This window comes from Magnolia sinica, chromosome 8, assembly GCF_029962835.1.
Source record: "Magnolia sinica isolate HGM2019 chromosome 8, MsV1, whole genome shotgun sequence".
In the NCBI taxonomy this organism is placed as follows: Eukaryota; Viridiplantae; Streptophyta; class Magnoliopsida; order Magnoliales; family Magnoliaceae; genus Magnolia; species Magnolia sinica.
Genome location: NC_080580.1, coordinates 50,326,640 through 50,352,808, shown reverse-complemented (window position 1 = coordinate 50,352,808; position 26,169 = coordinate 50,326,640). Strand labels below are relative to the sequence as shown.

Sequence of the window (26,169 nt, the reverse complement as noted above, 5' to 3'; positions counted from 1 at the left end):
CCCAGATGCTGTCACAATAGTCACAGGAATAGTAGGTTGTGCAGGTTTGAAGGTAAAAGTAGAAGTCCTTTTGATTGATCATAATAAAATTCTCTTACAGATAATACAATTTATTTTTGCACCATAGATTATGCATCTTGGTATATGTCCTAATTTGAAAAGTCATCTTATACACGAAAATTAATACCAAGTTGGTTGAGTATTAACCTCTTTCTTTTATCAAAGCCTATCGTGGCTGCAATAAAGGCAGGGAAAGACATAGCATTGGTGAATAAAGAGACCCTGATTGTTGGAGGTCCTTCTGTACTTCCTTTGGCGCACAACTATAAAGTAAAAATACTTCCTGCATATTTAGAACATTTTGCTATATTTCAGGAATATAAGCTTATTGTTAGGAAGTCACCATCTGCCATTCAGAACATTCTGCAGATTCACCATCTGCTTATAGTTAGAAGCTTATTCTTTAGTTTCATTTATTTCCTTACCAGTGGCATACGATAGATATTTTTGCTTATTTGTCTGTTTAACTATTTGAATACCCATCTTAGAATATGTGGCTCAAGTTCACGAAAACCGCTTAGAGAGGCTAAGAGTTCATTCTGCCTCCAATGTCTCCAGGGCTTGCCAGAGGGTGTACTTAGACATTATTTTAATAGCATCAGGAGGGGCTTTCAGGTGTGAAGTTGTTGAATCTACTGTTTTAAAGGGAAATTGAATTTACTGCTTGTATTGTCTCTGAGGTGTGATTCACTAAAAATAGAAGAGCATAAAAAAACTCACCAATGACTTCTCTGTTCACCAGTAACTAACAACACCAAAGCATCTTTTAATCTGAAAGTGAAAAGAAAAATCCAATCAGCCCAACTTTTTGAAGCTATAAAAGCCATACATCCCATTTCCAAAACCAAAACAACATCAAAACTAGTGGTTCTTTCCAAGACGAGCTCTAAAAGAATGAACACTTGACCAAAATAGGAAAAAAGAAAACAAGAATAGAAGTCTCTATAGTCTGAAATTTTTTGCTCAAAAGTATAAAATCTGTAGTCACTCAACAATATCTCAACTTTCTAAAATTAACATAAAATCAGAACTAAATTGAAATGTGCTGTGAAGCATTTAATGATCACTTTAGCTCCCTATTTCCAATCTCTACTCAGAAAATTAGATGAGGCTGCAATTGACATTAAAAGCGTGAGAAAAGCAATGCGCACTTGCACAACCTACTCAAAGAACACAAACAAATCAAGAGATTCTAAGTGGTTTTCCACTATCCCGCATGTCAAGAAGGAGATAACAATAGAAACACAGACTAAAAAACAACAAAACTAATTGGTATGATGTAATTATGCAAATGATAGAAATCAGCTTCAAACTCGTCAGTTACATAAAAAAAAAAGACAAAACGAATTTTTCGACATAGCTAGGGTCACTTGTGTAGACCGATGGAACTGTTACCATCCAGCCGTCAACGAATTTTTCGACATTTGTTGGTTTTCCATGACCATTTACAAATTACAAGTGATGTTGCTAATGCTAATATACAGACGGAGACAAACTTCAAGCACAAAACAGGATGCTCAATTATTGATTTGATTTTCAACAGACTCTCAATTCATGAACATGAGTTGCTGCATGTATGGATTCATGAATTCATTAACTCACTTCCCAATATAGCTTAATATAGCTTAATATAAAAGATTAATAAGGCCTTACATGAATGTATTCTGCTACACCTCATTGTTAGATTAGATGAAAACCATTGTTTACAAACAAGAAACTAACATTTGACATTTTGCAACTAAAAATCACAAAAAAAAAACAAAGTACCAAGTCTCAATCAGTTACATCTCTCATAGATGGGTGCATTTCCAGCCTTCTCCTAACACACAAGTACATTATCCTAGCCATATGGTACAGTTCGTATGTGTCGTAGGATTCTCCAATTCAAGGATTAATCAGTTCATGTAATGAAAGCTTTTCGATAAGCACTTTTGCCTAAAATATAAGTAAAAGCGTAGATATATTGGTCGAAATCAGGATAGAGAATTTCATAAGGACCAATTAATTTAGCAATGTCTGACATCCATATATAACCAACATCTACAATGCATTCCATAGTAAAAGAGAGATTGAGAATGAGGAATGCTGTCTTTGGACACCCATCTTGAAGCAAACAACACAAATGCCCCCACATGTGCTTACATGGCACATGCAAGAACCATATTTTTCATAGGGGATCCCAAAATGTCTGTTCCATATCCCAAGAATCAGTTGGTCCATTCATCAGATGGGCCAAAAGTACATGAAATGGGCAGTTAGAAAAAGAGAGAACCAACAACCTACATTTAACATACATTTTGCCACTGTTAATTCAACTGGCCTGATTTTTAGGATAGGACACAAACTCTAAGTGGACCAACTGATGAATCTCATGGATTCTACAGATATAAGCCATGATAAAGAGTGTGGGGCATTTCTCTTTCACAACTTAATTAAAAAGAGTTTGTGACCAACAAATATCCACAAATTTCATACCCATTGAAGTAGAGATTGGCTTTGCTCTTCTTGATTTTCATTGATCACATTGCGTCCTGATATCAGTTGCAACAGAACAATTCTAAATGAATAAACATCTGTCCTTATAGAAACTATGTCATTCTTTGCATACTCAGGTGCAAGGTATCTGCACAAGATAAATGCCGATAGCTCAGTTAAAAAATTCCCACCAAAACCTAACCCAGAATCCATTACTCTCTCCCCCAACAGCTCAGTTAAAATTCATCAAGTCTAACCTGACTCATTTAACTGTAAATGTGCCACGCTCCACTGACCCTTTTACAGATTGGGCATATACATGCATTCTTAAACCTGATCTCGTAGGCTGAACATGAATCCCAACATTCAACCTGATCTACTAACATACAAACAACTATAAAACAAACCTGATTACATCATCACACAATCCATTTTTGGAAACGAGTCCAAGACTCAGAGAGCAATTTGTCATCCTCCTCCAAGGAATAGATGCTTTGGAATTTTCCATAAAATAGTAACACCGCATGGCAAGAAAATACCTGATTACATCATCACACAGTCCTTTTTTAGTAAATATAATGCATCTAAGATCCTCTAATCCCCTCGTTTTATTAATGCAGTTAACCTTAAAGAAAATAAAAGAAAAAGGAAAGTATCTGAGAAAGTGAAGAGTGAAGAATTTACAGATTCTCCCAGGTCAAATTATCTTTTGCTAATTTTAGACAAATTTATATAGGAGTGTGGGCAGCAAATGCATATATGAATGGTATACTCAGTCCCTTAATGTTCCAAAATGTAGAAATTACATGGGAGTTACATTGATGGGTTTTAATGGAAAAGTCATGAAAACCGAAATAGTTGAATGGAGAAGAAGAGCTATGGTTCAGAAAAAAATAATGGTTAAGGAAAAAATATATAGTAATGTCTCTAATTCAACCAAAAAAAAGATCAAAAAACCTATTGCTACGATTTTCCAATCTGACAAATTTTAATGCATCGGCCATCCAGGGTGACGTTCATCATGTCTATGGTTTAAGTGGTTTGGGCTTTGGATCATTGAACCATGACCCCACTTGTACAAACTGAAATCCCAAATAGTTGAACCCTCCAACCATGCAGTTCGAGCATTGTGTGTGTATAGTATCTCCAACCAAAAAGTAAAAAGAAAAAAGAAACAGAGAAGAATAGAAGATAATGACATTGAATTCATTAGACAACAACTTGAAGAAGAAAAGGAAGAAAATGCATACTGAATAGAAGATGATATTCACTAAGGAAGATGATAGTCTCTCTCTCTCTCTCTCATCAAGGTTACGGAATCCATGTCCACAGTCGCATTATAACACCAGTTTCGGTTGATTAGGAAACATGCCCAACTTAAATTTCTTCAAATTGAAGAAGCAGAAGCAAGACATTCTCACTTTAAAAGGATAGGCTCATTCTATTACCAACTTCAAATCTCAGCATAAGAGAACTCCAATGTAACACCATCAACTTTATATTAAATGGTGACATTTCATAATACACAACAAGTCATGGATGTAACAGAACTAGAGGAAGGGGAAAAGGTTAATAATTCCTAGAAAGCACACCATTCCATTACCAATTCCTAGAAAGCACATCCATCATTCCTCCATTTATCTTCTTGAGCAAGTGATTCTAATAATCACATCAATGGAAAACGTCAATTGATAAAAGGTTAGAATTGCATCAAATATTTTTTCTTCTAACAAGACCAACAGTCTCCCTATTTGTAGGAACTCTTGAAGTAAGAATTTTTTTTGCAGGCTTGGTTAATTAAATGACAAGTGAAGGTGCTATATCAAACAGACCAACATTTTAGGTCAAGCTCGGCCTGTAATGCACCGAACAGAGAACATATATTTTAACCTTTTTAAACTTATAAGAATATGTTCTTTTAAGGTAACAAAAAATAGGTGGTTGCAAAAGTTCTTGATAGACCTGGTAATTTTAACATGTCCAAGTCCAAAATTTCAGACCTGTTAAAATCGGGCTGAGTTCGCATATGCCATTTTTGGATTCGGTTAAAATTGGATCTTGTCTGTTTTATGTTGGATCCATCTTGGACCTAGTTAAAATTGTGTTGGGTCTAGTTACTTTTAATGGTAATATTACATAGAAATTTTGGTGTAGTGAGGACTTGGTGTCACATCATCAAAAACCTTAGTGCAACAGTATGGCCATCAATCCACTTTTCATACCGATGGCTATCAATCCAATTTTTCAGATGTAGTGATCACTGTATGTAGAAAAATAAACACCTGAAAAAGATGAGGGTAAGCAATGAACATGCATATTGCACTAAATGGAGAAGAAAATCACTGACAAAGATGTAAAGAACCTAAACTAAAGTTAACATTCTTAGCAACCCTAACTACTCGTAAAGCTAAATTCTTTAGGTTGCAGTGAATATGGCCGTCAATGGGCTAGGCTCGGGCCTGCCGAAATCAAAACTTGTAAAGAAAATCAGACTCTCAAGTGGTAATGCCACATCAGCACATGGGGAGAGTATGATTCAAGATCCTGCTCTTGTAAGCAGCCATAACAGATCTCTTGTCTACTAGTAATTCAGAAGAGAAAATACTAGATTTACCTAACAATGCTAATTTTTGGCATTTTTAATCTTCGATCAGTCGCAGTAAATGAAAATAAGAGACAGTACTTGATTATGCCACTCGTAATGGTGCCCCGTACAAGTTCTTGCCAGACTTGAAAAAGATATTAGATTAGCTCCTAGTGGTGAGTTGAAAATTGCACTGTGATGAAATCTTCCTAACTGTCCAATTGGTGGGGACCGCTAAATAAATTGTTCACCAGTGCAAAAGCAATGGGAAATCAGATGGTTAAGATTGCCCATTCAATATGATTTTTGGGATATCAAACGGTGTTCGAATCAGGTGATTCTTTTTTCATTTGTAAGCTTGTCAAGTTACCATTCCAACGAGCTAACAATCGTCCAAAGCTGACCTCCAATGAGGGAGTTATGAGGGTTTTCGTGAGAACATGGGACGTTGGAAAAATTTTGGACCATTTACTCTCACCCCACTTTTGGATGCCCAAATGGTCTCAGAATGAGAGGATTCCAGTGGGGATTAAAAAGAGCACTGACTCACATTTTGAATGAACCTAAAATTGACCCAATCCGACATATAACGAGGGAGTTATGCACATTGTATTCGCGTCACCCGATTTTGAAAGATTAACGATCGAGATTGGAAAATGACAGTCGAAGAATTCTACCATGCTTTTGGAATATCAAACGGTATCTAAATTAGGCGATTCTTTTTTCATTTGAAAGCTGGTTAAGTTACCTCCCCAATGAGGTAAAAATCATCAAAATCCAACCTCCAATGAGGGAGTTATGAGGGTTTTCATGAGAATTGGGGATGTAGGAAAAATTCTAAATGAGGGAGTTATGAGGGTTTTCATGGGAATTGGGTTCTAGGAAAAATTCTGAACCACTTACTCTCACCCCACTCTTGGAGGCCTAAATAGTCTCAGAATACGACAATTCTAGGGGGTATTGAAAGATCATTGACTCAACTTTCCAATGATCCTAAAATCGACCCAATTCGACATATAACGAGGGAGTTATAGGCATTTTTCGCATAACATGATTTCGAAAGATTAACGATTGAGATTGAAAAATGACGATCGAAGACTTCTACCCTACTTTTGGGATATCAAACGGTCTCCAAATTAGGTGATTCATTTTTCATATGAAAGCTTGTCAAGTTACCATTCCAACGAGAAAAGAATCGTCCAAATCCAACCTCCAATGAGGAAGTTAAGAGGGTTTTCGTGGGAACAGGGGATGTCCGAACAATTTTAGACCATTTACTCGCACCCCACTTTTGGATGCCCAAGCAGTCTTGGAATTCAAGGATTCCAGTGGGGATTGAGAGAGCACTGAATCATCATTCCAATGAACCTAAACTTGACCCAATTCGACATATAATGAGAGAGTTATGGGCATTTTATTCGTGTCACGCGATTTTAAAAGATTAACGATCGAGATTGAAAAATGACGATCAAAGACTTCTACCTTGCTTTTGAGAAGTCAAGTTACCTCTCAAACGAGATAAAAAACGTCCAAATCTGACTTCTAATAAGGGAGTTATGAGGGTTTTCATGGGAAGTGGGGATGTTGAAAAATTTCTGGACCATTTACTCTCAACCCACCTATGGAGGCCCAAACGGTCTTAGAATGCGACAATTTCAGTGGGGATTGAAAGATTATTGACTCACCTTTTCAATGATCCTAAAATCAACCCAATCCGACATATAACGAGGGAGTTATGGGCACTTTATTCGTGTCACTAGATTTTGAAAGATTAACGATTGAGATTGGAAAATGACGATCGAAGATTTCTACCATGCTTTTGGGATATCAAACGGTTTCTGAATGAGGCGATTCTTTTTTCATTTGAAAGCTTGTCAAGTTACCTTTCCAACAAGCTAAAAATCGTCCAAATCCGACCTCCAATGAGGGAGTTATGAGGTTTTCATGGGAATTGGGGATGTTTAAAATTTTTTGAACCATTTACTCTCACCCCACTTTTGGAGGCCCAAACAGTATCGGAATGTGATGATTCCGGTGGGGATGGAAATATCACTAACTCACCTTTCCAATGATCCTAAATCTTCCCAATCCAACATATAATGAGGGAGTTATGGGCATTTTATTCACGTTACGCGATTTCAAAAGATTAACTATCGAGATTGGAAAATGATGATCGAAGACTTCCAGCGTAGTTTTGGGATATCAAACGGTCTCTGACTCAGGTGATTCTTTTTTTACTTGAAAACTTCTCAAGTTACCTTTCTAATGAGCTAAGAATCGCCCAAATCCAACCTCAATGATGGAGTTATAAGGGTTTTCATGGGAACATGGGATGTCAGAAAAATTCTGGACCATTCACTCTCACCCAACTTTTGGAGGCCTAAATGGTCTCGGAATGCGATGATTCCTATGGGGATTGAACGATCACTGACTCAACTTTCTAATGATCTAAAATCAACCCAATCCAATATATAATGAGGGAGTTATGGGCATTTTATTCGCATCACGCGATTTTGAAAGATTAAAGATCGATATTGGAAAATGACAATCAAATACTTCTACCGTACTTTTGGGATATCAAACAGTATCCGAATTAAGTAATTCTTTTTTCATTTAAAATCTTGTCAAGTACATTTCGAAGGAGTTAAGAATCGTCCAAATTCGACCTCTAATGAGGGAGTTATGAGGGTTTTCGTGGGAACAGGGGATGTTGGAAAAATTCCAGACCATTTACTCTCACCACACTTTTGGATGCCTAAATGGTCTCGGAAAGCGATGATTTTAGTGGGGATTGAAAGAGCACTAACTCACCTTTCCAATAAACCTAAAATCGACCTAATCTGACATATAAAGAGGGAGTTATGGGCATTTTATTCGTGTCACGCGATTTCGAAAGATTAACGATTGAGATTGAAAAATGATGATCAAAGACTTCTACCTACTTTTGGGATATCAAACGGTCTCTGACTCAAGTGATTCTCTTTTTACTTGGAAGCTTGTCAAGTTACCTTTCCAACTAGTTAAAAATCACCCAAATCAGACCTCCAATGTGAGAGTTATAAGGGTTTTGGTGGTTATGGGGATGTCAGAAAAATTCTAGACCATTTACTCTCACCCCATTTTGGAGGCCCAAACAGTCTCGGAATGTGATGATCCCAGTGGGGATTGAAAGATCACTTACTCATCTTTTCAATGATCCTAAAATCGACCCAATCCAACATGTAACGAGGGAGTTATGGGCATTTTATTTGCGTAACACAATTTCGAAAGATTAACAATTAAGATTAGATAATGACGATCGAATACTTCTACCATGCTTTTGGGATATCAAACGGTTTCCGAATTAGGCAATTCTTCTTTCATTTCAAAGTTTGTCAAGTTACCTTTCCAACGGGCTAAGAATCGTTCAAATCCAACCTTCAATGAGGGAGTTATGAGGGTTTTTGTGGGAACAGAGGATGTCCAAAAAAATCTAGATCATTTACTCTCACCCTATTTTTGGAGGCACAAACGGTCTCAGAATGCAACAATTCTAATGAGAATTGAAAGAACTCTGACTCACCTTTCCAATGAATCTAAAATTGGCCCAATCTGACATATGAAAAGGAGTCATGGTCATTTTATTCGCATAATGCAATTTCAAAAGATTAACAATCGAGATTGAAAAATAACGATCGAAGATTTCTACCGTGCTTTTGGGATATCAAACAGTCTTTGAATCAAGCGATTCTTTTTTCATTTGAAAGCTTGTCAAGTTACCTTTCCAACGAGTTAAAAATTGTCCAAATACGACCTCTAATGAGGGAGTTATAAGGGTTTTTGTGGGAATTGGGGATGTAAGAAAAATTCTAGACCATTTATTCTCACCCCACTTTTGGAGGCCCAAACGGTCTCAGAATGAGACGATTTCAGTAGGGATTGAAAGATCACTTGCTCACCTTTCCAATGATCCTAAAATCGACCCAATTCGACATGTAACAAGGGAGTAATGAGCATTTTATTCACATAATGCAATTTCAAAATATTAATGATTGAATTAGAAAATGATGATTGAATACTTCTACCATGCTTTTAGGATATCAAACAGTCTCCAAATCAGGCAATTATTTTTTCATTTGAAAGCTTGTCAAGTTAGCTTTCCAATGAGCTAAGAATCATCCAAATCTGACCTTCAATGAGGGAGTTATGAGGGTTTTGGTGGGAATAGGGGGTCTTGGAAAAATTCTGGACCATTTACTCTGACTATACTTTTCGAGGCCCAGATGGTCTAAGAATGCAACAATTCCAGTGGGGATTGAAAGAGCATTGACTCACCTTTCCAATTAACCTAAAATTGACCCAATCTAACATATAATGAAGGAGTTATGGGCATTTTATTCACATCATGTGATTTTGAAAAATTAACGATCAAGATTGACAAATGACGATCGAAGACTTCTACTATATTTTTGGGATATCAAACAGTCTCTAAATCAGATGATTCTTTTTTTTTTTTTTACATATATATTTGAAAGCTTGTCAAGTTACATTTCTAGAGCAAAAAATTGTCCAAATCTGACCTTTAATGAGGGAGTTATAAGGGTTTTCGTAAGAATTGAGGTTGTCGGAAAAATTCTATACCATTTACTTTCACCCCACTGTTGAAGGCCCAAAGGGTCTCAGAATCCGATGATTCTAGTGGGGATTGAAAGATCACTGACTCACCTTTCCAATGATCATAAAATCGACCCAATCTGACATATAATGAGGGAGTTATGGGCATTTTATTTGCGTCACGCGATTTCAAAAGATTAGTAATCGAGATTAGAAAATGATCATCGAAGACTTCTACTGTGCTTTTGAGATATCAAACGATCTTAGAATCAGGCGATTCTTTATTCATTTGAAATCTTGTCAAGTTACCTTTCCAACGAGCTGAGAATCGTCCAAATCTGACCTACAATGAGGGAGTTATGAGGGTTTTCCTGAGAATAAGGGATGTTTGAAAAATTCTCGACCATTTGCTCTCATCCCACTTTTGGCCCAAATGGTATTAGAAGGTGATGATTCTAGTGGGGGTTGAAAGAGCACTGACTCACCTTTCCAATGAACCTAAAATCGACCCAGTCTGACATGTAACGAGAGAGTTATGGTCATTTTATTCACGTCAAGCAATTTCGAAAGATTAACAACCAAATTAGAAAATGACGATTGAAGACTTCTACTATGCTTTTGGGATATCAAACGGTCTCCGAATCTGGCGATTCTTTTTTCATTTGAAAGCTTGTTAAGTTGCCTTTCCAATGAGCTAAGAATCGTCCAAATCTGACCTTCAATGAGGGAGTTATTAGGGTTTTCAAGGGAATATGAGATGTCAGAAAAATTCTAAACCATTTACTCTTACCCCACTTTCGGAGGCCCAAATGGTCTCGGAATGTAATAATTCCAGTGGGGATTGAAAGATCACTTACCTTTCCAATGATCCTAAAATTTCCCTAATCCGACATATAACCAAGGAGTTATGTGCATTTTATCCGTGTCATGCAATTTCGAAATATTAATGATTGAGATTGAAAAATGACAATCGAAGACTTCTACCGTGCTTTTGGGATATCAAACCGTCTCTGAATTAGGCAATTCTTTTTTCATTTGAAATCTTGTTAAGTTACCTTTCCAATGAGTTAAAAATCATCCAAATTCAACATCTAATGAGGGAGTTATGAGGTTTTTTGTGGGAATTGGGGATGTTTGATAAATTCTAGACCATTTAATCTCACCCTACTTTTAGAGGCCTAAACGGTCTCAGAATGCAACGATTCCAGTGGGGACTGAAAGATCACTGACTCACTTTTCCAATTATCCTAAAATCAACTCAATCCATCATATAACGAGGGAATTATGCATATTTTATTTGCATCACGCGATTTCGAAAGATTAGCGATCGAGATTGGAAAATGACGATAAAAGATTTCTACCGTGCTTTTGGGATATCAAACAGTCTTCGAATCAAAGGATTCTTTTTTCATTTGAAAGCTTGTCAAGTTACCTTTCCAACGAGCTAAAATCGTCCAAATATGACCTCTAATGAGGGAGTTATGAGGATTTTCGTGGGAACAGAGGATGTCAGAAAAATTTTGGGCCATTAACTCTCACACCCTTTTGGTGGCTTAAATGGTCTCAGAATGTGACGATTCCAGTGGGGATTGAATGAGCACTGATTCACATTTCCAATGAACCTAAAATCTGCCTAATTCGACATTTAACGAGGGAGTTATGGGCATTTTATTCGCGTCACGCGATTTTGAAAGATTAATGATCGAGATTGGAAAATGATGATTAAAGACTTCTAACGTACTTTTGTGATATCAAATGGTCTCTGACTCAGGTGATTCTTTTTTCAGTTGAAAGCTTCTCAAGTTACCTTTCTAATGATTTAAAAATCGTCCAAATCTGACCTCCAATGAGGGAGTTATGAGGGTTTTCGTGGGAACGGGATGTGAGAAAAATTCTAGACCATTTACTCTCACTCCACTTTTAGAAGGCCGTTTTAGGATACTAAATAGTCTCCGAATTAGGCAATTCTTTTTTCATTTGAAAGCTTATTATTTTACCTTTCCAACGAGCTAAGAATCGTCCAAATCCAACGTATAACGAGGGAGTTATGCGCATTTTATTAGTGATCCGCCGTTTTATTTTTGCGACAGCTAAGTGCGACGGACCATGACCGTTGCTAATCATCTCCTGAGACTAGCGACAGCTAAGTGCGACGGACCAAGCCCGTCACCAATCGTCTCCGAGACTAGCGACAGACCATACCCATCGCCAAATTTTAGACCACCGTCGTTTATATTTGCGACAGCTAACTGCGACTGACCAAGACTGTCGCTAATCGTCTACTGTATCTAGTGACGGAATATACCCATCACCAAATTTTAGACCGTTTATTAGCAACGGATTCAGGGTTTAGGGATGGATGCGATCAGTCGTTTATATTTGTGACAGCTAACGGAGACGGTCTGGGACCGTCACTAATTCTCTTTTGTTACAGAAATTGTAGAACTGATTGTCGAGGTAGATTTCACATTTAACACTACAATGGAGTCCAATGAAGATGACAACTCTTTGAAATAATTACTATCTAGGCAACATTTATTAGAGATGGAGATTTGTGCGCTATGTAATTCAACCGCTAAAGGTAAAACTCATTCGGTTCCATCCGGATATGTTGGGGCGACCTTGAATTCTGGCTCCAAGTTCTCACGAATGACAACTATTCTAAAAAAATAGCAAAAGTCATCTACAACAAATATGGAAACTATGCTATTATATTTTACTTTTTGACTTAATTGCAAGGGACCCGCATTGGCATGTTTCTCCTAACCACCTCGGCTCATGCTAAAAAATTAGACACATCCATGATTCAGATGGGCTTGACCACGGAAACAGTTGGGAGAGAGACGATCCATGAGGTATTGGTATCAATTCCCTAGTTGGGATGGCTAACACTAAAGCATGTAGTGCTAGTGGGGTGTGTACTAACAAGCTAACCAAAAAAAAAAAGACCATTGAGAAATATAATGGAAAGGCAAAAAGTGATAACGAGGTAGCTTATTTAAAAACTTTTTAAAACGAGTACTAAAATATAAATGTCATATTAGGCATGTAGTTCCACATGTGTGTACAAGTCAGCTAAAACACATGGCCACCACATGTACCAGCATGGCAAACATTTGGAATATCTATCACATGGACCTCATCGTGCAGAAAGATAAAGGTCGTCCACTCAGTAGGTGTGGATGATATTAAAAAGAAGTGCCGAATTTTTTACAACCGTTCGTTTGTTCAGTTAATTTTGGTCCACTGACTAATGGAATGACCTGTTTCTTGAGAAAGGGAATCTAACCAATGGAACCTGTTTCTTAAGATGGGAGATCTAAGTAGGGCCCAATGTGTGGGGCCGATTATGGACCTAACCATGTTGTATGTGTCTATCCAGGCTGTCCTCTAATGAGGGCCCACCATATGTATGTGTTTCACCTACGATGAGGAGGCCACCGTACTATATTTGTTTTATCCACATGGTTCATCCATCTTCCAGATCATTTGGTGAACCGATCTTAATCCCAAGTGGACCACGATACAAGAAATGGTGAATTTAACACACACCATTGAAATTGGGATGGGGCCCACCATGGTAGTCGATTGCCCCCAAACCCATGTACGACCCATACGAGACCTGAGAGAGGTGAAAACCTACATATCAGCTTGATCCTAAAGCTACAGTGGACTTGCTGTAAGAAACAATGGTAAATGAATGTCCACCGTTGAAAGCTTCTTAGGGCCCACGTTGAAATTTGTTTGACATCAAACCTGTATGCTATGTCACGTGTGACCTGTATAGAGGGGATAACATAAATATCATCTGAACCAAAGATTAGTGGGTCCCACCACTTGAAACATTAGAGATTGAAGACCACCATTGAAACCTAGTGGGACCCACCACTGTAGCACGTGGGGCCTGCCATGTTGTTTTGGGCCACCCCACCTGCCCATTGGGTCACGTGAACCTGGCATAGGGTGAGCCCCATCTGTAACCTCCCTAGGCAATCACCGTGATGCATATGTTCTACTAACCAGCTATTTTTCTAGCTTTAAATGATGTGTGTAGAAAATCCTCTCCGTCCTTGGGAACATGATTGAGAATGCAGATTGCTCATAACTAAATCATTTGATGCTCATAACTTTTTCCAAATAATGCGATCCAACGGAGATGCTCATAACTCCAGCGTTTGATATCGGATTGGTTCAATATTTAGTCATCTGAAAGGTCCTTTTGTGTTCTTTCTTTCTAGACAGGAATTGTCATATTCCGAGACCATTTGGGCATTCATATGTGGGGTCGCAATCACCGGTCCTGAATTTTCCTTCATCTCCTTGTCCATTAGTAACCCTCATAACTCACTCTTTAGAGGTCGAATTCAGACTATTTTGAGCTCATTGAAATGGTAACTTGACAAGCTTCCTGATGAGACCAGAATTCCGTAATTCGGAGACCGTTCGATATCCTAAAAGCAGGTTGATACTCTTCGATTGTCCTTTTTCAATATGGAGTGTAAATCTTTCCAATCACTCGATCCAAAGGGGATGCTCATAACTATATCGTTTGATGTCAGATGGGTTCGATTTTTAGTCATTTGAAAGGTCCTTTAGTGGTCTTTCATTCCTATCTGGAATTGTCGTATTCCGAGACCATTTGGGCATCCATAAGTTGGATCGCAGTCGTCGGTCCTAAATTTTTCCTTCAACTCCTTGTCCATTAGTAACCCTCATAACTCACTCTTCTGAGGTCGAATTCAGAGTATTCTGAGCTCATTGGAATGGTAACTTGACAAGCTTCCAGATGAGACCTAATTCAGAGACCGTTCGATATCCTAAAAGCAGGTTGGTACTCTTCGATTGTCTTTTTTCGATATGGAGTATAAATCTTTCAAAATCGTGTGATCCAACAGAGATGCTCATAACTCCATCATTAGATGTCAGATCGGGTCGATTTTTAGTCATCTGAAAGGTCCTTTTGTGCTCTTTCATTCCTGATTGGAATTGCTGTATTCCGAGACCATTTAGGCATCCATAAGTGGGATCGCAGTCGTTGGTCTTGAATTTTTCCTTCATCTCCTTGTCCATTAGTAACCCTCGTATCTTACTCTTCTAAGGTCGAATTCAGACTATTCTGGGCTCATTGGAATAGTAACTTGACAAGCTTCCAGATGAGACCAGAATTGCCTAATTAGGAGAACGTTCGATATCCTAAAACATGTTGGTACTCTTTGATTGTCTTTTTTCAATATGGAGTGTAAATATTTCTAAATCGCGCGATGCAAAGGAGATGCTCATAACTCCATCGTTTGATGTCAGATTGGTTCAATTTTTAGTCATCTGAAAGGTCCTTTTGTGCTCTTTCATTCTTGACAGGAATCGTCGTATTCTGAGACCATTTGGGCATCCATAAGTGGGGTCGCAGTGTCGGATTGGGTTAAATTTTTGTCATCTGAAAGTTCCATTAGTGCCCTTTCATTCCTGATAGGAATCATCGTATTCCGAGAACATTTGGGCATCAATAAGTGGGATCGCAGTCATCGGTCCTAAATTTCTCCTCCTACTCCTCTTCCATTAGTAACCCTCATAACTCACTCTTTAGAGGTCGAATTCAGATTATTTTGAGGTCATTGAAATGGTAACTTGACAAGCTTCCAGGTGAGACCAGAAGTGCCTAATTCGGAGACTGTTCGATATCCTAAAAGCATGTTGGTACTCTTCAATCGTTTTTTTTCGATATGAAGTGTAAATTATTCCAAATCGCGCAAAAAAATGGAGATGCTCATTACTCCATCGTTTGATGTCGGATTGGGTCGATTTTTAGTCATATGAAAGGTCCCTTAGTGCTCTTGCATTCCTGACTAGAATCACCGTAATCCGAGACCATTTGGGCATCCATAAATGGGATCACACTCGTCGGTCCTGAATTTTTCCTTCATCTCCTTTTCCATTAGTAACCCTCATAACTCACTCTTCTGAGATCGAATTCAGACTATTCCGAGCTCATCGGAATTGTAACTTGACAAGCTTCTAGATAAGACCAGAATTCCCTAATTTGGAGACCGTTTGATATCCTAAAAGTATGTCGGTACTCTTCGATTCGCTTTTTTTAATATGGAGTGTAAATCTCTCCAAATCGCAAGATCCAACGGAGATGCTCATAACTCCATCGTCTGATGTCGGATTGGGTTAATTTTTAGTCATCTGAAAGGTCCTTTAGTGTTCTTTCATTCTTTACATGAATCGTTGTATTCTAAGAACATTTGGGCATCCATAAGTGGGATCGTAGTCGTCGGTCCTGAATTTTCCTTCATCTCCATGTCCATTAGTAGCCCTCACAACTCACTCTTTAGAGGTCGAATTCATACTATTTTGAGGTCATTGAAATGGTAACTTGTCAAGCTTCCAAATGAGACCAGCATTGCCTAATTCAGAGACCGTTCGATATCCTAAAAACATATTGGTACTCTTCGATTGTCTTTTTTCAATATAGTGTAAATTATTCCAAATCGCGCGATTCAACCTAGATGCTCATAACTCCATCGTTCGATGTCGGATTGGGTAAATTTTTAGTCATCTGAAAGGTCCTTTAGTGCTCTTTCATTCCGGAATAGAATCGTTGTATTCCGAGACCATTGGGGCATCCATAAGTGGGATCGCATTCGTCGGTCCTGAATTTTTCCTTCAACTCCTTGTCTATTAGTAACCCTCATAACTCACTCTTCAGAGGTCGAATGCAGACTATTCTGAGCTCATTGGAATGGTAACTTGACAAGCTTCCAGATGAGACCAGAATTGGCTAATTCGGAGACCGTTCGATATCCTAAAGGCAAGTTGGTACTCTTTGATTGTCTTTTTTCAATATGGAGTGTAAATCTTTCCAAATCATGCGATCCAACAGAGATTCTCATAACTCCATCGTTTGATGTCGGATTAGGTCAATTTTTAGTCATCTGAAAGGTTCTTTAGTGCTCTTTCATTTTTGACAGGAATCGTCGTATTCTGAGACCATTCGGGCATCCATAAGTGGGATCGCAGTCATTGGTCCTGAATTTTCCTTCATCTCCTTGTCCTATAGTTATCCTCATAACTCTCTCTTCAGAGGACGAATTCAAACTATTTTGAACTTATTTGAATGGTAACTTGACAAGCTTCCAGATAAGACCAGAATTGCCTAATTCGGAGATTGTTCGATATCCTAAAAGCATGTTGGGACTCTTCAATTGTCTTTTTTCAATATGGAGTGTAAATTATTTCAAATCGTGCGATCCAACGGAGATGCTCATAACTCCATTGTTTGATGTCGGATTGGGTTGATTTTTAGTCATCAGAAAGGTCCTTTAGTGCACTTTCGTTCCTGACAGGAATCGTCGTATTCCGAGACCATTTGTGCATCGATAAGTGGGATCGCAGTCGTCCATCCTGAATTTTTCCTTCTACTCCTTGTCCATTAGTAACTCTCATAACTCACTCTTCTGAGGCCGAATTCAAACTATTCTGGGCTCATTGGAATGGTAACTTGACAAGCTTCCAGATGAGACCAGAATTGCCTAATTGGGAGAACGTTCGATATCCTAAAACATGTTGGTACTCTTTGATTGTCTTTTTTCAATATGGAGTGTAACTTTTTACAAATAGTGCGATCCAACGGAGATGCTCATAACTCCAGCGTTTGATGTCGGATTGGTTCAATTTTTAGTCATCTGAAAGGTCCTTTTGAGCTCTTTCAATCTTGACAGGATTCATCGTATTTCGAGATCATTTGGGCATCCATATGTGGGGTCGCAGTCGCCGGTCCTGAATTTTCCTTCATCTCCTTATCCATTAGTAACCCTCATAACTCACTCTTCAGAGGTTGAATTCAGACAATTTTGAGCTCATTGAAATGGTAACTTGACAAGCTTCCTGATGAGACCAGAATTCCATAATTTGAAGACCGCTCGATATCCTAAAAGCAGGTTGATACTCTTCGATCGTCCTTTTTCAATATGGAGTGTATATCTTTCCAATCACTCGATCCAAAGGGGATGCTCATAATAATATCGTTTGATGTCAGATTGGTTCAATTTTTAGTCATCTGAAAGGTCCTTTAGTGGTCTTTCATTCCTATTTGGAATCGTCGTATTCCGAGACCATTTGGGCATCCATAAGTTGGATCACAGTCGTCGGTCCTGAATTTTTCCTTCAACTCCTTGTCCATTAATAACCCTCATAACTCACTCTTCTAAGGTCGAATTCAGACTATTCTGAGCTCATTGGAATGGTAACTTGAGAAGCTTCCAGATGAGACAAGAATTTCCTAATTTGGAGACTGTTCGATATCCTGAAAGCAGGTTGATACTCTTCGATCGCCTTTTTTCAATATGGAGTGTAAATCTTTCCAATCGTTCGATCCAAAGGGGATGCTCATAACTCCATCGTTTGATGTCGGATTGGGTCGATTTTTAGTAATCTGAAAGGTCCTTTAGCGCTCTTTCATTCCCGACTAGAATCGTCGTATTCCGAGTCCATTTGGGCATTCATAAGTGGGATTGCAGTCGTCGGTCCTGAAATTTTCCTTCAACTCCTTGTCCATTAGTAACCCTCATAACTCACTCTTCTAAGGTCGAATTCAGAGTATTCTGAGCTCATTGGAATGGTAACTTGACAAGCTTCCAGATGAGACCTAATTCGGAGACCATTCGATATCCTAAAAGCAGGTTGGTACTCTTCGATTGTCTTTTTTCGATATGGAGTATAAATCTTTCGAAATTGTGTGATCCAACAGAGATGCTCATAACTCCATCGTTAGATGTCAGATAGGGTCAATTTTTAGTCATCTGAAAGGTCCTTTAGTGCTCTTTCATTCCTGACTGGAATCACCGTATTCCGAGACCATTTGGGTATCCATAAGTGAGATCGCAGTCATCGGTCCTGAATTTTTACTTCATCTCCTTGTCCATTAGTAACCCTCGTAACTTACTCTTCTAAGGTTGAATTCAGACTATTCTGGGCTTATTGGAATAGTAACTTGACAAGCTTCCAGATGAAATCAGAATTGCCTAATTAGGAGAACGTTCGATATCCTAAAACATATTGGTACTCTTTGATTGTCTTTTTTCAATATGGAGTGTAAATCTTTTCAAATCGCACAATCCAATAGAGATGCTTATAACTCCATCGTTTGATGTCGGATTGGTTTAATTTTTAATCATTGGAAAGGTCCTTTTGTGCTCTTTCATTCTTGACAGGAATCGTCGTATTCTGAGACCATTTGGGCATCCATAAGTGGGGTTGTAGTGTCGGATTGGGTTGATTTTTTGTCATCTGAAAGTTCCTTTAGTTCCCTTTCATTCCTGATAGGAATCGCCGTATTCTGAGACCATTTGGGCATCAATAAGTGGGATCGCAGTCGTCGGTCCTGAATTTCTCCTTCTACTCTTCCATTAGTAACCCTCATAACTCACTCTTCAGAGGTCAAATTCAGATTATTTTGAGGTCATTAAAATGGTAACTTGACAAGCTTCCAGGTGAGACCAGAAGTGCCTAATCGGAGACAGTTTGATATCCTAAAAGCATGTTGGTACTCTTCGATCATCTTTTTTCGATATGAAGTGTAAATTATTCCAAACTGGGCGATCTAACGGAGATGCTCATAACTCCATCAAGTCGGATTGGGTCGATTTTTAGTCATCTGAAAGGTCCTTTAGTGCTTTTTCATTCCTGACTGGAATCGCCGTAATCTGAGACCATTTGGGCATCTATAAATGGGACCACACTTTTCGGTCTGAATTTTTCCTTCATCTCCTTTTCCATTAGTAACCCTCATAACTCACTCTTCTGAGGTCGAATTCAGACTATTCTGAGCTCATCGGAATTGTAACTTGACAAGCTTCCAGATGAGACCAGAATTGCCTAATTCGGAGACCATTCAATATCTTAAAAGCATGTCGGTACTCTTCGATTTTCTTTTTTCAATATGGAGTGTAAATCTTCCCAAATCGCAAGATCTAACGGAGATGCTCATAACTCCATCGTTTGATGTCAGATTGGGTTGATTTTTAGTCATCTGAAAGGTCCTTTAGTGTTCTTTCATTCTTTACATGAATCGTCGTATTCCGAGAACATTTGGGCATCCATAAGTGGGATCGCAGTCGTCGGTCCTGAATTTTCCTTCATCTCCTTGTCCATTAGTAGCCCTCACAACTCACTCTTTAAAGGTCGAATTCAGACTATTTTGAGGTCATTGAAATGTTAACTTGTCAAGCTTCCAGATGAGACTAAAATTGCCTAATTCGGAGATCGTTCGATATCCTAAAAGCATATTGGTACTATTCGATTGTCTTTTTTCAATATAGAGTATAAATTATTCCAAATCGCGCGATCCAATGATGTAATGACCCGAAAAATTTTGTGCAAAGACCCGAGTACTACCTCTAATTCATGAGAAGTTAATTGTGGGTTAATTAGCGCTAAACTCAATTGCTTGTGAAATTAGCATCAATCACTTTAACTTGGATCTGTAGGATTCAAAACCTGTAGAATCATTAGCGCTATATTACTCTGAAATCTGGGATTCAATGCTAAATCCAGTTGCTCTCGGGAATTTTTGGAAGCTTTGGATCGGACCTGGACCGCGCGTCGAAAGTCTGATAGCGATGATCTTAGACAGTTATGGTCACCTTGTTGGGCTTGACCATCACCTCCTAAATCAAGTCCAGATGATGTCCTGAGTCGATTTGCTTGAGTCCGGAGTGAAGAGGGTGAGAACGGTGAGAAATTAAGTATAATTTATGAAATCTGAGTCGTGTCGGTTGCGCGATGATTTTAAGCAATCTGACCGTTGAATTCTGACCCAATTTCACCCTCGGATCAGGGAAGATGGCCCGGGCATGTCATGGTGCTTGTGGACCTGATCGAGTTTTGGTGACCGTTGAATTGAGATTGGTCCGCCACGGCTGATCTGTAGATCCTATCGGTACGAAAACTCAGTCTGACCTAGATCCTTGGTCAGTGAGCTTAAGTTCGACCGCGCGTGAAAAAAGGACCACCGGAAGTGCTCCGTTGGATCAAGAGAGGCCTGATTTGGTTATAACCTAAGTATACCTTGGCCCTGGGGCTATTTTCATCAATGTTAGGCCTATATAAAGACCTTAAAACCCTCACTCTCTATTCCATACGAATTTCCTAAACCCTAGCTAAGAGAGAGAGAGGAAAAGAGAGAGTAAGTGACAGAGAAGTTGGTGAATCATTTGGGATTCTTTCTTGTTTTCCTGCATCCTTAAACTATCACTTCTGAATCGTTATTCCGGCGATTCTAAGTTCATCCTTGGGTTAGTTAATCTAACCCTAGTCTGTTTTAGAGCTTAGAATAGTTTATGTATTGATGTAGCTCGTTTCTATTCTTGCCTTAGGTTATCTAGTCGCTGTTGACGAAGACATCGTCTGAATCAATTCTGTGCGTTCTTTTTGGTTTAAGGTGCGGACTATATTCGTATATTTTATGGTTTTCAAAGCTTTCAATGTCAGATAATGGTTTATTATTGTTGTGGGTGTAATTTCACATGCCAAATGCGATGTTTATATTGCGTTCCTGATATATATGAGTTATGTTGAGATTTGTGTATTCTATGTGTATGTAGAAAGTATCGTATATGTACGAAATACGAACATGTGTTTGCCATGATTAATTGTCGTGTATTTGTGCTAATTGTATGTGTGTCAACTCCTTGGCAAAAAGGTTTGTCCAAATGTGTGTTATCACCAATATATGTCATGTATGTTGGAATATGTAATCTAAGTGTTTGTAGAAATGTCTGAATACCAATTGTAATATATTATCCTGTTTACGGACGTTGAGAAGAGATTCTCGACTATCCTAGTTATGTGTATGATTTCTCATAATGTAATATACATTCTTTGTTGGTTCAATTTACGCATTCCTTATATGTAAATTCGTGTTAAGTTGATATTCTTCAAATGCTCACATACTGTATGATTTGAAGTGTTGTTTCTATTACTATTCTACATTGTTAATATGAATATCTGTTATAATTGATTGTGCTTGGGACTATGAAATAGTCCAGGAAATCGGTAATCGACCTTGAGTTCGTGGCCGAGGTTGCTTTCGCCACGAAGGATGTGTTTGATGAACCCAAGTCGTATTAGAGTTGTCGGCAGTGGTTTGGCCACACGGAGTGTTTGCGCACTGTATGTCGTTCAACCCAACGTGCGCTCGTGCTAGTCGAGTTCGTCAAGTAACTCAATTGTCCGATATATGTTCACCATGTATGGACACTATTGTTTGAATCTAGGGTACCAAACTTACCGATGAAATCCCGTTAACTGTTGTACCTTGATATGCTAAGACTCATGAGCCGGATGTGGTGATATGGGACACCGTGGTCGAGCTGTCGGTCTACGCTGGGGTAACGAGCCTCCTCGTAGTGACCAATGAGCACACCAGACTCGTGAGTCGATTATGGTGGTACTATATTTGCGCTGTCGGCCTACATTGATTGGTGTCAAGCCCTTTGTAGTGACCTCGAGCATATCGCGATACTGCATTAAGGCAACGAGCCTTAGGGTAGTAACTGAGGTATGATAGGCGTGCTTTGATTGGTGATGAGCCCTTTGTAGCGACCTAGAACCATATGATCGTATGAGATTGCCTAGGACTGACGACCTTAGAATGGATCACTGTGTGAAAATTGATATGAGGAAGGTACCTTAGCTTCCCAATCCTGCTGTATGAAAAAGACTAATAACAACTTGGTAATCATGTCATGCACCGCATTGCATGTGCGTAGAAGTCGTTGGCACTGCGGGAGGTTGTCATGCGTAACGTAAGATGAAGATGATGAGGGAGTGCAGGCGAGGGCATGCATCATTTATACATACACCCTTGCATTAACATGAGTACTTTAGACTTGTTTAATTGTATTGCCTTATCATTACTGCTTGATTGATTTGATATCATGTTAACTTTTACTGTATAGTTTCACTGAGTTGATCACTCACTCCCACATTCTGGGGCGGTGTTTCAACACCAACCAGACTCTGTCTTAGATGCAGATGATGACACGACCCCTGAGGCAGAGCAGGAGTTCAAGGATGATGAGGACACGTTTTCTATTATGCAGTTTTCAGGCGGGTTTATGTGAGCCATGTCCTGATCGACGGGGATTTTGGGTTTTCTTTTGGGATTGATAACTTCATTTTGATACTTATATTTTGAAGATAAACACTTGTATTATGACCTGGCAGAGCATACATACCACATGGACTTACACTTGTACACATATATTTCTTTAAGTCTTCCACTTGTGTTTTTCACTTATCCTTGGATTATATTTGCAGTTTGGCTTATTCTATTCCATGTTTTATGCACTCATACAGACAACATACATCCATCATTACATATGTTGCATAAGTGATGTTTTAGAACTCGGGAGCTGAGTTATGCTCGACCCCCGAATTTTAGGGCGTTACAAGTTGGTATCAGAGCTTGATTTGGATTAAACCGGACCTGGGTTATGGTCACACACCGCACGCTGTAGCCACCTTAGAGTAGGAGGGTGCGAGATTAACTTAGAATTCGTGTACTTTTTCCTATTGCTTCTATCGGCGAAAGTTTACTAAAAACGATCGCCGAGATTGAGTCTGTGCACACTCCTGATCACACATAGCGGCCCTAAATCTCTTCTAGACCATCTATTGACGAGTTTAGATGGTATATCATCCCATCCCAGTCATTAAAATATCTGTAAACCTGTGTTTGTATCAGATTCTAATCCGAGTGGCCCAATATGCGTCGAATCGGACTAAGGGCCCGATCGGGGCATTTTCAGGGGGACCCAGGGGGGGACCCACATCATTTTAGACCTAGGGGGCCGGGAGGACCTCACCCAAATGGTGAGTCATCACCGAATTGTACAGAGGCGGCGATGACCTCGCCGGTTCGGCGAGCCCTCGCCGCCTAGCGGGCCAGGCCGGGCGGGCCAGCTCAGGCCGACGCTCATGGGGTCTTGTGTAGCCCACTTAATCAGGGTTGCATGATTTTAATCCTTTCTAAAACCCCTTTCTTTCAAAAACTCACCCTCCAAGCTTTCCTTTTCTTCAAGTCTCTCTCAAAACCTCACAAAAACCTCCCTCCAAACCCTTTCCTTTCTTCATTTTCATGCATCCCCATCCTACCATCTCAAAACCCCACCTTTAATGCTATTTTCACTCCTTTTCCCTCTCATTTGAGCTCTCAAATCCTTCTTTGGGATCTCAAATGTGTGGAAGCCTCACCATTCTTCCCATTTCTCCATTTTCTCTCATTTTCCATGGCCTTATTTGAGTTTGTTACTGCCATATTTTTCATCTCCTCCATTCTCTCCTTGATGGGGAAGAAGAGAGCGCCCGTTGATGAAGCCGAACCTAGCCGCCCAACCCGTGCACGGAAGCCGAGAGGTGTCGCCGCGAGTACGGCCGCCACGCGAGAGTTTCAGACCAAGCGGGACCTCGATCCTCAAGCTCCCGTTGGAAGAACCTTGTTGGCGGAGCTATCTCATGGAGTTTATGAAGGGCGTAGGGTCCTTTTTGAAGCTCATGTAGATCCACGGCTATTTGGCGAGTTTCTCTTGTTGGAGCGCCTGGAAGGGGCTGGTTGGTGTCCCTTGTTTGAGGGCGAATATCGCGCCAATGCGAGCACTGTTCAAGCTTTTTATGCCCTCATTCAGGAACTATCACTGGAGCCTTTACAGTTCAAGATCCCTTGCCGGAGAGATCGGGAGGCTACGGTCAATGTCGCCTTGATATCCCGACTTCTGAACGTGCCGCTTGGCGAAGTGCATGCTAGCGAGAAGAATCTGAGTAGTGCATGCGAGAGGGATCACCGTACGCGGATCCTGTGTGGTCGTCTAGTCGAATGGCAGCCTAATAGAAGCCTTCTAGCTACCAACATGACGGACGACTTCCGCTTGCTTCACCACATGTGCACATTCAATGTTTATCCAAGGTGGAGCAACCGCAGCGAGTGTACGCGCCTGATGGTAGATTTTCTATATCAGGTGGGGCAAGGAGAGAAGCTTTGTGTGCCAACGTACATCTTGCGTCAGATTGTCCTTATCGCTCGTTCGAATAGGAGGACCGAATCGCTCCCATTTGGCCGCCTCATTTGTAAGCTTACACATGAGTGTGGCTTCAGACTTGGGGCAAAAAAGCTGGTACCTGTTCATTACATTAATGAGACGACCCTAAATCAGATGGACATTGGCCCTCATCGACGACAAGCCTCAGAAGGTGAGGATGAGACTGAGAGCGATGAGGAAGAGAGTTATGGCGAAGGTGGAGCTGAGATTGAAGAAGAAGAAGAGCAGGACAAGGAAGAAGTGGAGGCCCAGGACGCGAGTGAGAGTTCTCCTCCTGCGGCACCAGAGCAGGGCGTAGAGCAGGCCGCCAGGGATGCTCGTATAGCTTGGCTTGAGGAGGGTCAGGCTGTCCTACACCAGAATATTATGGATCTTCGAGGCCTCGTGAAGCACGAGTTTAAGAAGATGTCTCGAACTCTGAAGTCTATCCTGTGTTGTCTGCAGGATAAGGGTGCCCTGCCTCCATCTCCTGATTATGATGAGTAGTTACAGTTGTAGTCGTCCTTTGCTCTATTTTGTTGTTTGTTTTTATGTGTAGCCGTTGTTGGCATAGTAGTTGGCAGTTGTTTGTTGTTTGAAGCTTTAAATGTTTTAGCTCACATGCTTTCTCTGTCGCGATTCATGTAATGCTGCACTTCTTGTATTGTGACAATTTTGTTAAATGAAATGCATGTTGTTTATCTTTGAGTTGTGATGTAAATGCTGTGTGGGTGATTATGTGGATGTTGAATCTCACAGGTTGCATCCTCTATTGAATGTAGGGTATGCCTCCTAAGGGTTCGAAGACTTCGGCCCGTCTCTCTCTAGGCGAGTCGCTTACTGGGATTTCTCCCCTAGGCGATAGCCAGACGGATCCACAGTCGGGCCCGTCTTATTTGGGTGGTGGGCCAGACTCTCAGCCAGCTACTGGCCCCGTTGCTGGGCCGACACCTGTGATTCCACCTATGGGTCCTCCAGTCACGCCTTCGGTTCCTGAGCCAAACTGTGCATCTGCGTCGACGCCATATGCATCTTCATCCGCTCTGCCTCCTGATAGGTTTGAGCAGAAGATGCTGTTGATGCAGTAGTAGAAGCAGTAGCAGTATCAGCTGCAGCAGCAGTTTGTCTTCGATGGTTGGCATCTTTGCTTAGTCGATGGGGGCGACTCCACCTGCTTCACCTATGCACCCAGCTGGGAACGCTAGTGCTAGTGGCACATTTGAGCGATTCCAGCGCTTACGACCTCCTACATTTGCGGGTTCTCATAGACCCGAGGAGGACGAGTACTGGATTGACTGCATCTCTAAGATGATGAGGCCGCTTCACTGTTCAGAGGCTGAGCAGGTCGAACTTGCCTCCTTCATTTTTGAGAAGGAGACA

General features: G+C 40.0%; 1 long non-coding RNA gene across 1 annotated transcript; it reads right to left on the bottom strand.

Annotated features, from left to right (window-relative positions):
* Positions 1–349: 349 nt before the first annotated feature.
* LOC131253302 (uncharacterized) lies at positions 350–4,336 on the bottom strand. Its single transcript, XR_009175079.1, has 3 exons — positions 2,793–4,336; positions 2,536–2,683; positions 350–831 (listed from the first exon to the last, which is right to left on the bottom strand). It is a non-coding gene; the product is annotated as an uncharacterized LOC131253302 (long non-coding RNA).
* Between the last annotated feature and the right edge of the window lie 21,833 nt (positions 4,337–26,169).